At 35.7% G+C, this 10,925-nt stretch overlaps 1 non-coding gene and 1 pseudogene across 1 annotated transcript; one reads left to right on the top strand and one right to left on the bottom strand.

Moving 5' to 3' along the window:
- Nucleotides 1-1,330: 1,330 nt before the first annotated feature.
- On the top strand, nucleotides 1,331-1,448 carry LOC126007601 (uncharacterized; annotated as a pseudogene).
- Nucleotides 1,449-3,142: 1,694 nt separating this feature from the next.
- LOC126007554 (U6 spliceosomal RNA) lies at nucleotides 3,143-3,251 on the bottom strand. The gene has a single exon (XR_007495105.1). It is a non-coding gene; the product is annotated as a U6 spliceosomal RNA (small nuclear RNA).
- Between the last annotated feature and the right edge of the window lie 7,674 nt (nucleotides 3,252-10,925).

Consider the following 10,925-nt stretch of genomic DNA (forward strand, 5'->3'; position numbering starts at 1 on the left):
GAGAGAGAGAGAGAGAGAGAGAGAGAGAAGGTTCAGATCTTTCCCCCTGGTCAGAATTGATGGCAGAACTGGAACTAGAAATCTAGTACCTTTGTAGACCTTGATGAAATGGTAAACCATAGGCATGAGACACAATATTGTATCTGTGCTCAGTTTGGATGGAACTGAAAAATAATCAGATTTCAACTTGTATGTTTTCACTACTATAAAATTGCTAGGAAAATTTCTGAAAACTCATTTTGCTCTGATTTTGTTCCAATTTTGCCTAAATTCTACATTCCATTTTCTCACTATCAACATTCCAGAACTTGGCATAGATAAAGTAGCTTTGCAGAGACTAGCCCATCCTGGCACCCTCCTGCTACTTGGTAAATAGATTAGAATCTGCAGTGCCTTGATATCCCTTGACAGTAGGGAACATTACTGTCATTTGATATGTCAATGTGATAATGGGCAGTTTGCCAATCCTGTTATTTAGGAGCAAATTGATTTAAGTCATCTCCTTAAAACATTCTCTTGCAAAGGATTTCTTTCTCCATGTAGGAAACAGCATTTGTCATTTGCAATTGTGAGAAACAGAAAAAGCATTTCCATTACAATAGAATTGTGTGAAGCCTTTTCACCCTTCTGTTTAAATAAGCTCTTTTAAAAAAATAAATCAATGCATGCTTATAGTATTTAGGTGTCTTCAAATGTGTGATTCCGAATCTCCCTGCTGTTTACATTCTCAAGCCTAACTATTGCTATATAGAATTTTATTCTTGCAGAGAGCATTCATACTATATGATTCCAATATTTTTACCTAAGCAATTGTTGTCACCTACTAATTTCTGTGTTCCAAGACCTTACTTTGATCCTTTCCCTTGCCTCATCCAGAACTGAGTGGTCAGACTTCACAAAAGACAGTGACTTCTGGTTCTACAATAGTTTGATTCTAATGGAATAGATTTTTTTAAGAGTCAGAGATTGAAAGCAATTCAACCAACAATGTCACAGATTCCTTCTCCTGCCCTGATCTCATTGCATCATTCCATGTTATAAGTAACAAGCCAGTTTCTCTTTATTACTTTCCTCCTACATATATTTTCTAGCACCCCTAAAATCAGGATACAGAATGAGGCCTCATACCTTCTCACAGAGCTGTTTGATATATGCTGCTACTTTCTGACACAGAGACAAAGAAATAGCAATAGAACATTCAGTTCAGGCATTATAAATTGGGGATAATGAAAGACTTCTTGGAAATTATTGATGATTATTTCAAATCAGCATTTTTTAACAATGTCACACTGAAGAATAGTCTCTAAATGTTACTATGGATAGAAAGTGAGGCTACAGCCATATCACCTTGAACGCGCCCAATCTCGTCTGATCTCGGAAGCTAAGCAGGGTCAGCCTGGTTAGTACTTAGATGGGAGACCACCCGGGAATACCAGGTGCTGTAGGCTTAAAAAAAAGTGAGTTAGCTCTGCTTGTGAACTACATATTTGTTTGATATTAGATACAATTTCTAAAATGTTTAAATTGTTAACAGTATGACTCATTTATTAGTAAATTAATTCCCATTAAAAGCTGAAACTAGTGATGTGTGGAATTATTGTGTATACTACAATAAGCATGCATTGGTTGCATGATTTCATTTATTTTCAATTTTCAATTCACTGTAACTATCTAGTTCCTGATTCACCCAGTAATGTTGGACTGGAGAGAGGATGGTAAATTATCACTGAACTCCATTTTATCCTTTACTACTATAACTTAGTGCCTTCTAATTCAATCTCAATAGTAAAAATCAGTCCCATAATAATTCCTTAGCATTACATGGTCCCCAAGTGCCTCCTCCATAGGTGACCACAGAGCACTTCTAAGCTGGATATAGTACTGAATAGCATCAACAAAGGACTTAGGTCTCAATGTCATATAGTGTTTTACCTATGTGTTGCTCTATATATCTTACAGTTTCAGGCCTAATATCAAGGTCTTTAATCCATGTGGATTTGATCATTGTGCCTGATGTTAAATGAGGGTCTGAGTTTGCTTTTTTATAAGTGGCTAGCCAGTCATGCCAATGAGACTGAAGGCATCTTCAAGGAGGAAATAACACACTCCAAACAAGAGGAAGCAGAGAAAAACAGATGGGTCTATATTAAGCTGAGAAGCTTCTGCACCTCAAAGGAAATAGTGCCTAAGATACAAAATCCACCCACAAAATGAGAGAAACTATTCACCCAATGCCCCTCAGACAAGGGGCTAATATCAAGAATATAAAAGATACTGACAGAACTTAAGAAAAATATAGCTCCATCAAAAATTGGGGAGAAGAAATGAAAAGACACCTCATCAAAGAATAAATACAAATGGTCAAAAGACACATGAAAAATGCACCACATCACTAATCATTAGGGAGAGCAAATCAAAACATCAATGCGGTACTATCTCACACCACAGAAACTGGCACACATCACAAAGAACAATAACAATCAGTACTGGTGAGGATGTGGAGAGAAAGGAACTTTTATATACTGCTGGTGGGAATGCTGTTTAGTCCAGCCTTTATGAAATATAATATGGAGATTTCTCAAAAAACTAGAAATTGAGCTCCCATATGATCCAGTTATTGCACTTTTAGGGATATACTTTCGGAACACAAAAGTATGATCACTAAATAGTAAGCTAGACACAGAGGGGACCACTTATTCTAGCAGCCTAGGGAGGGAGGGTGGGAGATTTGGGATGCAGGTTGGGAATGGAAGTGGAGGGAGGACAAATTTGGTGATGGGAATTCCACTGACTCTATGTTAATATGTACCTAAAATATTACTGCGAAAGATATGTAAGCCAATATGGTCAAAAAATGTATAATTTAAAATAAAAAAAATACAATTTGAAAATCCCTTCCGCACACCTATATTCATTCCAGTGCTATTTACAATAGACTCTGAAAATAAACAAGATGCCCTTCTACAGATGAATGGCTAAAGAAACTGTGGTACATATACATAATGGATTATTATGCAGCCATCAGGGGAGATGAAGTCATGTCAATGTCCTATACATGGATGTACATGAAGTCTATTATGTTGAGTGAAATAAGTCAGAGGGAGAGCAATAGACACAGAATAGTCTCACTAATCTATGTTTTTTTAGTATGGAACACTTCACAAATTTGCATGTCATCCTTGCGCAGGGGCCATGCTAATCTTCCAATTTTAATCTTCCAATTTTAGTATATGTGCTGCCGAAATGAACACTAATCTATGGGCTTTAAGAGAAATTAAAGACAATACTGTAATAAGGCCCAAAGACAATAAAGTTAACGGCTGGCTCACAATTTGAAGCTCTCTACAAAGAGTGGTGAACACTGTTAGGGAATAACTACACTAACAACTAGCATGACAATGTTAAAGAATGAGAAAAGTAGAATGCCTGTCGCAAATACAGGCGGGGGTGTGGGAGGGGGGTATTGGTAATGGGAATGCTGCACTGGTGAAGGGGGGTATTCTGTTTATGACTGAAACCCAACTAAAAACATGCTTGTAATCATGGTGCTTAAATAAATATTTATTAAAATTTTTCTTAAAAATGACTTAAAAGAAAGCAATTTGTTCCTTCCACAAAAACTCCTCACCCATCCTCAATTGGGACAATCAAGGTCCCTGACACAGATCAAGAAAAGACAAATAGAAAGAGACCAGTAATAAAATGCAGATTTGTTCAGAGAGAAAACAAAGATACAAGACCCACTCATTTAAGGAAGAATCATTATTAAGGTATTTAGTATTAAGGGACATATTGAAATCAACAAAATTTCTATGTAGGAGTTGCCTATAGGGATGAAAACCAAGTAAGCAAGTCTGGGAAGAGTAGTCATCATTTTAATACTCTTGAGAACTATACATGGATACTGAAACCTGGTGTGATTTAAATATAGAATCAACATAGTGTAGGCATGAAAGGATCTAAGATAAAGGTGTCACTATATTCTCACACCTCACTGTCAGACAAGACTATCATTATTTAGAGGATAAATCCAGGTGTTTTTGTTGTCATTATTGGTTTTTAAAAATATTTTTAGCATCCTGGGGCTGGAGCGTGTTGCAGTGGTAAGACATTTGCCTTGCATGCATCTGACTTAGAATGGTTCGCTGAATTGTGGTTTAATCCCCCAGTGTCCCATATGGTCCCCCAAGCCAGGAGCGATTTCTGAGCATATAACCAGGAATAGCCCCTGAGCATCACAGGGTGTGCCCCCCCAATATATATATATATATATATATATATATATATATATATATAGCATCTTCATAATTTTAGATTAACCAGATCTTTCCCTATATTTCACCCTATGTCCACCCCCATTATTCACCCCAGGGTGTGGTCTATATTCTTCTAATAAAAATCCTGAGTTTCAGGAACATCCTCTCTTGCATTTCTGCTTTCCTCCACTGAACTCTCTGCTTCTTAGAAGCAGAAGGCTCGCATGTTGAAATTCCTAAACCCATTTCATCCTCTTCAGTGTGTATAAAGTATTTAACGCACCAGCAATTGTTTCCAGAACTATGCCTCTACAATGTCCTGATGAGACATGCTCTAAGGAGCATGAGGTTTCCATCACAGTTGGTGCCTAAAATGGGGATGCAGGTGACGATTGTTGAGATGTTAATCCCAAAATAAAATAAAATAAAATAATAGAAAAGAGAGATGTTAATTCCATGTCTTTTTAAATGGATTTCACTAGTGTGGGTTTTTAAGTTTGTGCCTGTTAGATTCAAAGTTGCAATAATGCCTTGGTGTTTGGTTGAGGGACCCTGGCTTTTCCTCATGCAAATTGTTACCTTCTTTCTTCAAACAGTCAAGATCAAACAGACTGACATAGTAAATCATGCATTGGTGGTTCTAGTTTTTTTGTATTTTGTTTGTATTTGTTTTAGTTTATATTTATCGTAAGGTCTGAAAATGCAGGCTGAATACTTAACTTAGCACTAAACTTTTCTGAAGTGTTTTCTATTGGTTCTAAATGTACTCTGAAGCCAAAAATAGGAAGGAATATCCATTTATTACATGTGGTCAAGCCAAAAGCCCTACGGTTGATATTACACCATCTCCTACTAGAACTAATATAGAAGAGCCTCTATCAGGGGTCCTCAAACTATGGCCCACGGGCCACATATTTATTTGTATCTGTTTTGTTTCTTCATTGCAAAATAAGATATATGCAGTGTGCATAAGAATTCGTTCATGAGTTTTGTTTTTACTATAGTCAGACCCTTCAATGATCTGAGGGACAGTGAACTGGCCCCCTGTGTCTAGTTATTTCACCCAATGATACTTGCTTTCAAAAACTGTTATTATAATGGCCCAATCAGAAACTGAATTAGAAGTCAGTTTTGTAAGATTATTCACACCCCCCCAACCTCAGCCTGTAGAGAGTGTAGAATGGATCTGCTTTTTATAACATATTAGGGAGATTGACATTAATATAAAATAAAAGACAAATATTACCCAGGAGGAAAACATTAAACCACATGGCTAGTTCTTAGGAATATTAGCACAAACACTAAACCAGAAACAAATCCTCCCATCAGGAAAACAATCAAACTTCAACTTCTGATGGTTTAAATATAGATTACATTGGTAGATTTCAGGAAGCATGCTTGGAGTATGGTCCTCTTTCTCCATTTTTGTTGAATTACTTGGTCTCTGAAATGATGATAGGAGTTAAACTCACCAGAATTTCAACACTGTAGCAAAAACCTATGATCAATGCTCAATATTTATAGTGGAAAATGTGATTTTCTGAAGGCTTTAAGAATGAAATTAATAGTGTAGATCACTCTGGAAGGATGATTGCATGAGTCACATTATCTTATGAGATTTTGATAGAACAAGGGGAGTTCCAGTGCTGTTTTGAGACTTGTCAGGGAGCTTGCTTTGAAGGCTTGAGAAAAATCGATGCCCAAACCAAATACGATGGGAGATGTATAAAGATTTTTCAGGGAGCTACTGAGATATACAGACTTTTTGGGGAAATTGACAGAGGATAACAAAAGGTGGGTTAAAAGTGCAAGAAAAACTCCTGACAAAAATTTTAGCCTTTTATAATGACAATGAAAATTTTAGGTTATATTATGTCCCATTAGGCAGACAGAAAGGTCATGGAGTTACTATATGTTCATAGAAGTGCTGAAACTTACAATCATTCTCCTATTCCTGCTTCTGCACCATTAACTACATATGCTATTCAGATGCAAAATCTGGGAAATCAGATTGGTGGTTTTCACCCATGGAAAGCACCTGGACTTTGCTGAGGTTTGGCAAGGGATTTCATTGGGTGAGAGACTGTCTTACAGTTCCTTACCATTTCCCGAGCAAAAGAGGAAGAGGTCCAAAACCAGTTCCTCAAGTTCAGATCAGATGTGGCAAAATGGGACATTTACAAAAACATTGCAGGATACAATCCTCTTTTGCTCCAGCTCAAGAACCTAACCCGTTCAAGACCAAGACTTATTCAACCTATCTTGGAAAACAGTAAAGGACCAATCCCTAGCTCCTCAAAATAAGGGAATCTTTTTTTTTTTTTTATCAATAGTTCAGTTTCCCAACCAAGACCAAAAGAACTCCACAGCTTAAGCTTATTAAATTCTGCCACTTCAGGAAGTGGGGGTCTCGATATCCCTTGTCTAAAAAATTTAACTATAATATTGGCTCAATGCCCTTACAAAATTAGATCTGTCATAACAGGGTCAATAGCTACAGGGACTTTATGGATGATTTTAGAAAGAAGCAGTTTAACACAAAAGAATTGTTATTTTCTGGGGAATTATAGATTCTGACTTTGCTGAAGAAATAATAGTTCTTGTTTCCCTGCCCACAGTTTAGACTTTTAAAAAAGCCAAAATCATAGCTCAAATTTTATTACTCCCTTTTGTTATGCCTGGCAAGTCAGAACAAATCGTGGAAGAGGGTTTTGGAAGTACAAACTCCGAGGCTTCTGCTAATCCAATTATAGACTTTACTGCTAAGCTTAAAGAGAAAATTTAACAATATCACCTGAAATTCAGGGCAGGAAGTTTGAAGAAATGTTTTACTCTGGGGCTGAAGTCTGGGTAATTGGATCAAATTTTGGACTTCTTTCAAAGAAATTCTATCCCATGTAATGGTGGATACTTCCATTTCATAAGGGATGTTACAATGACTTCTGAATGAGCTAAAACTGTTTGTACCTTCATGATACATTTTTCTGTTATGTGTATCCTTCATCCATAAAGACAGGGAATACTATTGCCTACACAAGTAAAACTTTTTAATTATTTTGCAAAGAACGGCAAATCTATAATATCACTAAAATCCCCTATAATCCACAGGAACAAACCGTAATTGAAAGAGTTTACAAAACTCTCAAAGCTCATTTTTTTAAATATAGGCAAAGGAGCATGCCACACATTGACATTTTATCCTTAACATTATTTTTACTAAACTTCTTAAATTTACTCCAAGGAGAGCCATATACAGATACAGAAAATCACTTTAAAGAAGATGCTTTAATTATCAAGTCCTAATATTGAATGGATGTTGGTGAGGCTTTTCTCGGCTTGACCTGGTGCCTAGTCCCTCTTTGCCTCGCAGGTCTGTAGGTGCAGGATTATGAAGAAGAAATAATCAGATGAAGTTTCAGGAGACAACTAGCTTTATTACAAGGCCCTAACTGCCATTTGCCTTTCTCCACATGACTTCTATGCTAAGCTTTTTAAGCAGTCTCCTTCAGTTGCCCTCCATCCATCTTGTTGCCTCTGTCTCTCTCCTCCCCCTAGGCAACCCCCCTCCCTTTTTTTTTTTTACCAACAACAGCTGTGGAGGATCTCACCTTTCAGGTAATATAGGCAGAAAGTTGGGGGAGGGGTAACACTCAGGTACCCCCCCAAAAACAATTAATTCATCTATTTGCATAAAAATATCATAAACAAATGGATTTATGGTAATCTCATTTAAGGATAAGGATATACTTATGTTTTTACAAATGGCAATCCTGCTGAGAAACTCTGGGTCCCACTGTACCTTGTCAGAAGTAGAATTCTCAGAAATTAAAAAACTCAGATACAAGAGCATGATATGAATGCAAACCTCCCCTCAGATTACTCTAAAGGAAAGAAGAAAACAAATTTGGAACCTTAACAGATAACTGGGACAATAAGCTGATGCCACGCAATAAGGCAGAGATTTTCAGGAGTAGAAATGAATCTAGGTTCTGTTGATGAGGGAATTGGTTCTGCTCTCACCAAACTTTATAATTTAAGAAATGTTTGTTTCATGTACTCAGTACTATAATTCCTGTATAATATTCCAAGTTTGACTGATTACTTTTACCATAACCATTATATGGAGTATGTTAACAAGTCAGATTCATTGGGACTTAAAGGCAAAGTGGCAGAAGAGTTTGGTAAGATTATGAATGCCTTGTGGGTGGGACAACACAGTTATATCAACTAAAAAGATTTTAGATGATCATTAGAAAGTTAAACAACTTTGCAGGAGACAGTTGAAGTAATCCACATAAATTCTATTCATTTTTTAAAATTTTATTTTATTGAAGTCATTGTGATTCACAAATTTCTTCATAGTTAAATTTCAGATATACAGTTAATCTTGGCCATTCCCACCAACAATGACAACCTCCCTCCACCAATGGTCCCAAAGCACATCCTATACCACTATACCTATATATATTTTGCCATTTGGGCTGCCAGTATAACAGGACAATTTAAGTTTATATTGTTAAAATTTATCTCTTTTTATTCTATTGTTGTTGATTTTGGCTTAGCTATTTAGTTCTGTCTTTTTATTCTTCACCAATGCAACTGAGACCACATGGTCCCTGACCCCCCATTGTTCCTTTATTATTATATTTTTAATTTTATAAAAATACAGAAATAATACAGTTTCCAAGGTTCTAAGAAAAAGGTTGGAATCACTATTTAAAAGAATTAAAAATGCAGGAACACTTACTATAGAACTAGAATTAAAAAGTAGAACAAAAATCAAAATACTTTTATTCTTAATGGAGTTTTTCATCAGACTTGAACAAAGCTGATAGACAGAATAGATACATAGAGGAAAATAGTGGTCATATGGTTGACTCCAAAGCCATAAAATAGCTTGGCAGAAACACAAGCAGTTTAATGAGTCTATTATTGCTACACTTTTCCAAAGCCAGATTAATCCACAGTTCAATTCCTCATCTGCCACCAAGAATCTGAGACATTAGAGATCTTTACTAATTTATCCTTACCTTTGACAACTAGAGATAAATACGTGTTGCAAGGTTGCCTTGAAATGTATTTTTTAGAGAAATGAAGACATAATAGGAAAGTTTATTGAAGCCACTGCAATACACAGCAAGATTCATTTAAAAAAAACAGATATTTGAAAATTACTATGTGTACTCCTAATACATTTGAAATGTTTTTCTTTTATTTTATTTTTGTATTAAAGTACATTTTATTTATTTTTTAAATAATATTTTTGTTTAAGCACCATGGTTACAAACATGTTCGTAGTTGGGTTTCAGCCATATATGTATACACACCCTTCACTAGTTTGTCTTCCCACATCACCAATGCCCCACATCTCGATCTTTTCTCATACCCTGCCTGCCTTCGAACTAGGCATTCTATTTATCTCACTCTAATTGGCATGATAGTTCATACATAATTATCTCTCTAACTGTGCTTACTACTCTTTGTGGTAAGCTTCATTCATATCTTGGGCTGGTCCTTCCAGACCTCATATCTTGTCTCTGGTTATTATTACGATACCATCAGAGAGTCTGATCTGTGTCTATCTCTCTCCATTAGACTTATTTCACTCAGAATAATAGTTTCCATGTACATTTAAGTATAGAATAATTTCATGACTTTATTTTTTTCTAAAAGCTGCATAGTATTCTATTGTGTATATACACCATGTTTCTCTTAGGTATTCATCTGTTTTCGGACCTTCGGGTTGTTTCATAGCACTGCAATGAACATTTGGAGTACAGAGGGTGTTTTTGTATTGTGTTTTTGTGTTCCTAAAGTATAACCCTAAGAGTGGTATTACTGGATCATAAGTGAAATCAATTTCCAGTTTTTTGAGGAATCTCTATATTGTTTTCTATAAAGCCTGGACTAGACAACATTCTGCCAGTAATAGAGTTCCTTTCTCCCACATCCCCGCCAGCACAGATTGTTCTTGATTTAATGCTCTTTTCCCATCTCTTCTGTTGTACTGAGTTGTTACACAGCTAATGTTCCAGCTTATGGATTCTATCCTCAGCTGCTGTTACACTGTTGGAGAGACTTAACAGTGAGTTTTTTTCTTTTCATTTTGTTTACCAAGTTTTTCAGTTTGGAATATTCTCATTTCTTTTTTCTTATCCTCTTGATTCTTCATTGTGGTTCATTCAGGATATTCCATGCTTTCTTTGAGTTCTATGAGGAACTCCCTCCCATATTTCTTCTCTAAAGTCCTTATTCAACAGGCTATATAGTTGGTCCATACTTTTTGGCTTGTCAGAGCTGCCATATTCATTCTCTATGCATAGTGGAGGCTTGTATTGTTTCCCCATTATCACTTGTAATTTTTTTTATTTCTTAACCTTAAAAATTATATAATTGTATTGCTTTCTCAGCTCTATCTAATAATGAAATAGTTGCTGTGAACTTCCTGACTGAACTCTTATTTTATCACATATAGCATGTTAAGAGCACAAGATTAACTTTCATCATAAATAGATTCTTTACATCTAAAAACACCAATATGATAACTACATAAAGAGTTAAAAGATAGGCTTATTACTGGATTAAAATTAAGTAATAAAGGAGATTTTAAAATATCGAATTAAAGGTAATTTGTTCTTAAAAAGTTTTAAGAGTAAAATATGTTGCCAG

This window comes from Suncus etruscus, chromosome 4 (genome assembly GCF_024139225.1).
Source record: "Suncus etruscus isolate mSunEtr1 chromosome 4, mSunEtr1.pri.cur, whole genome shotgun sequence".
NCBI lineage: Eukaryota > Metazoa > Chordata > Mammalia > Eulipotyphla > Soricidae > Suncus > Suncus etruscus.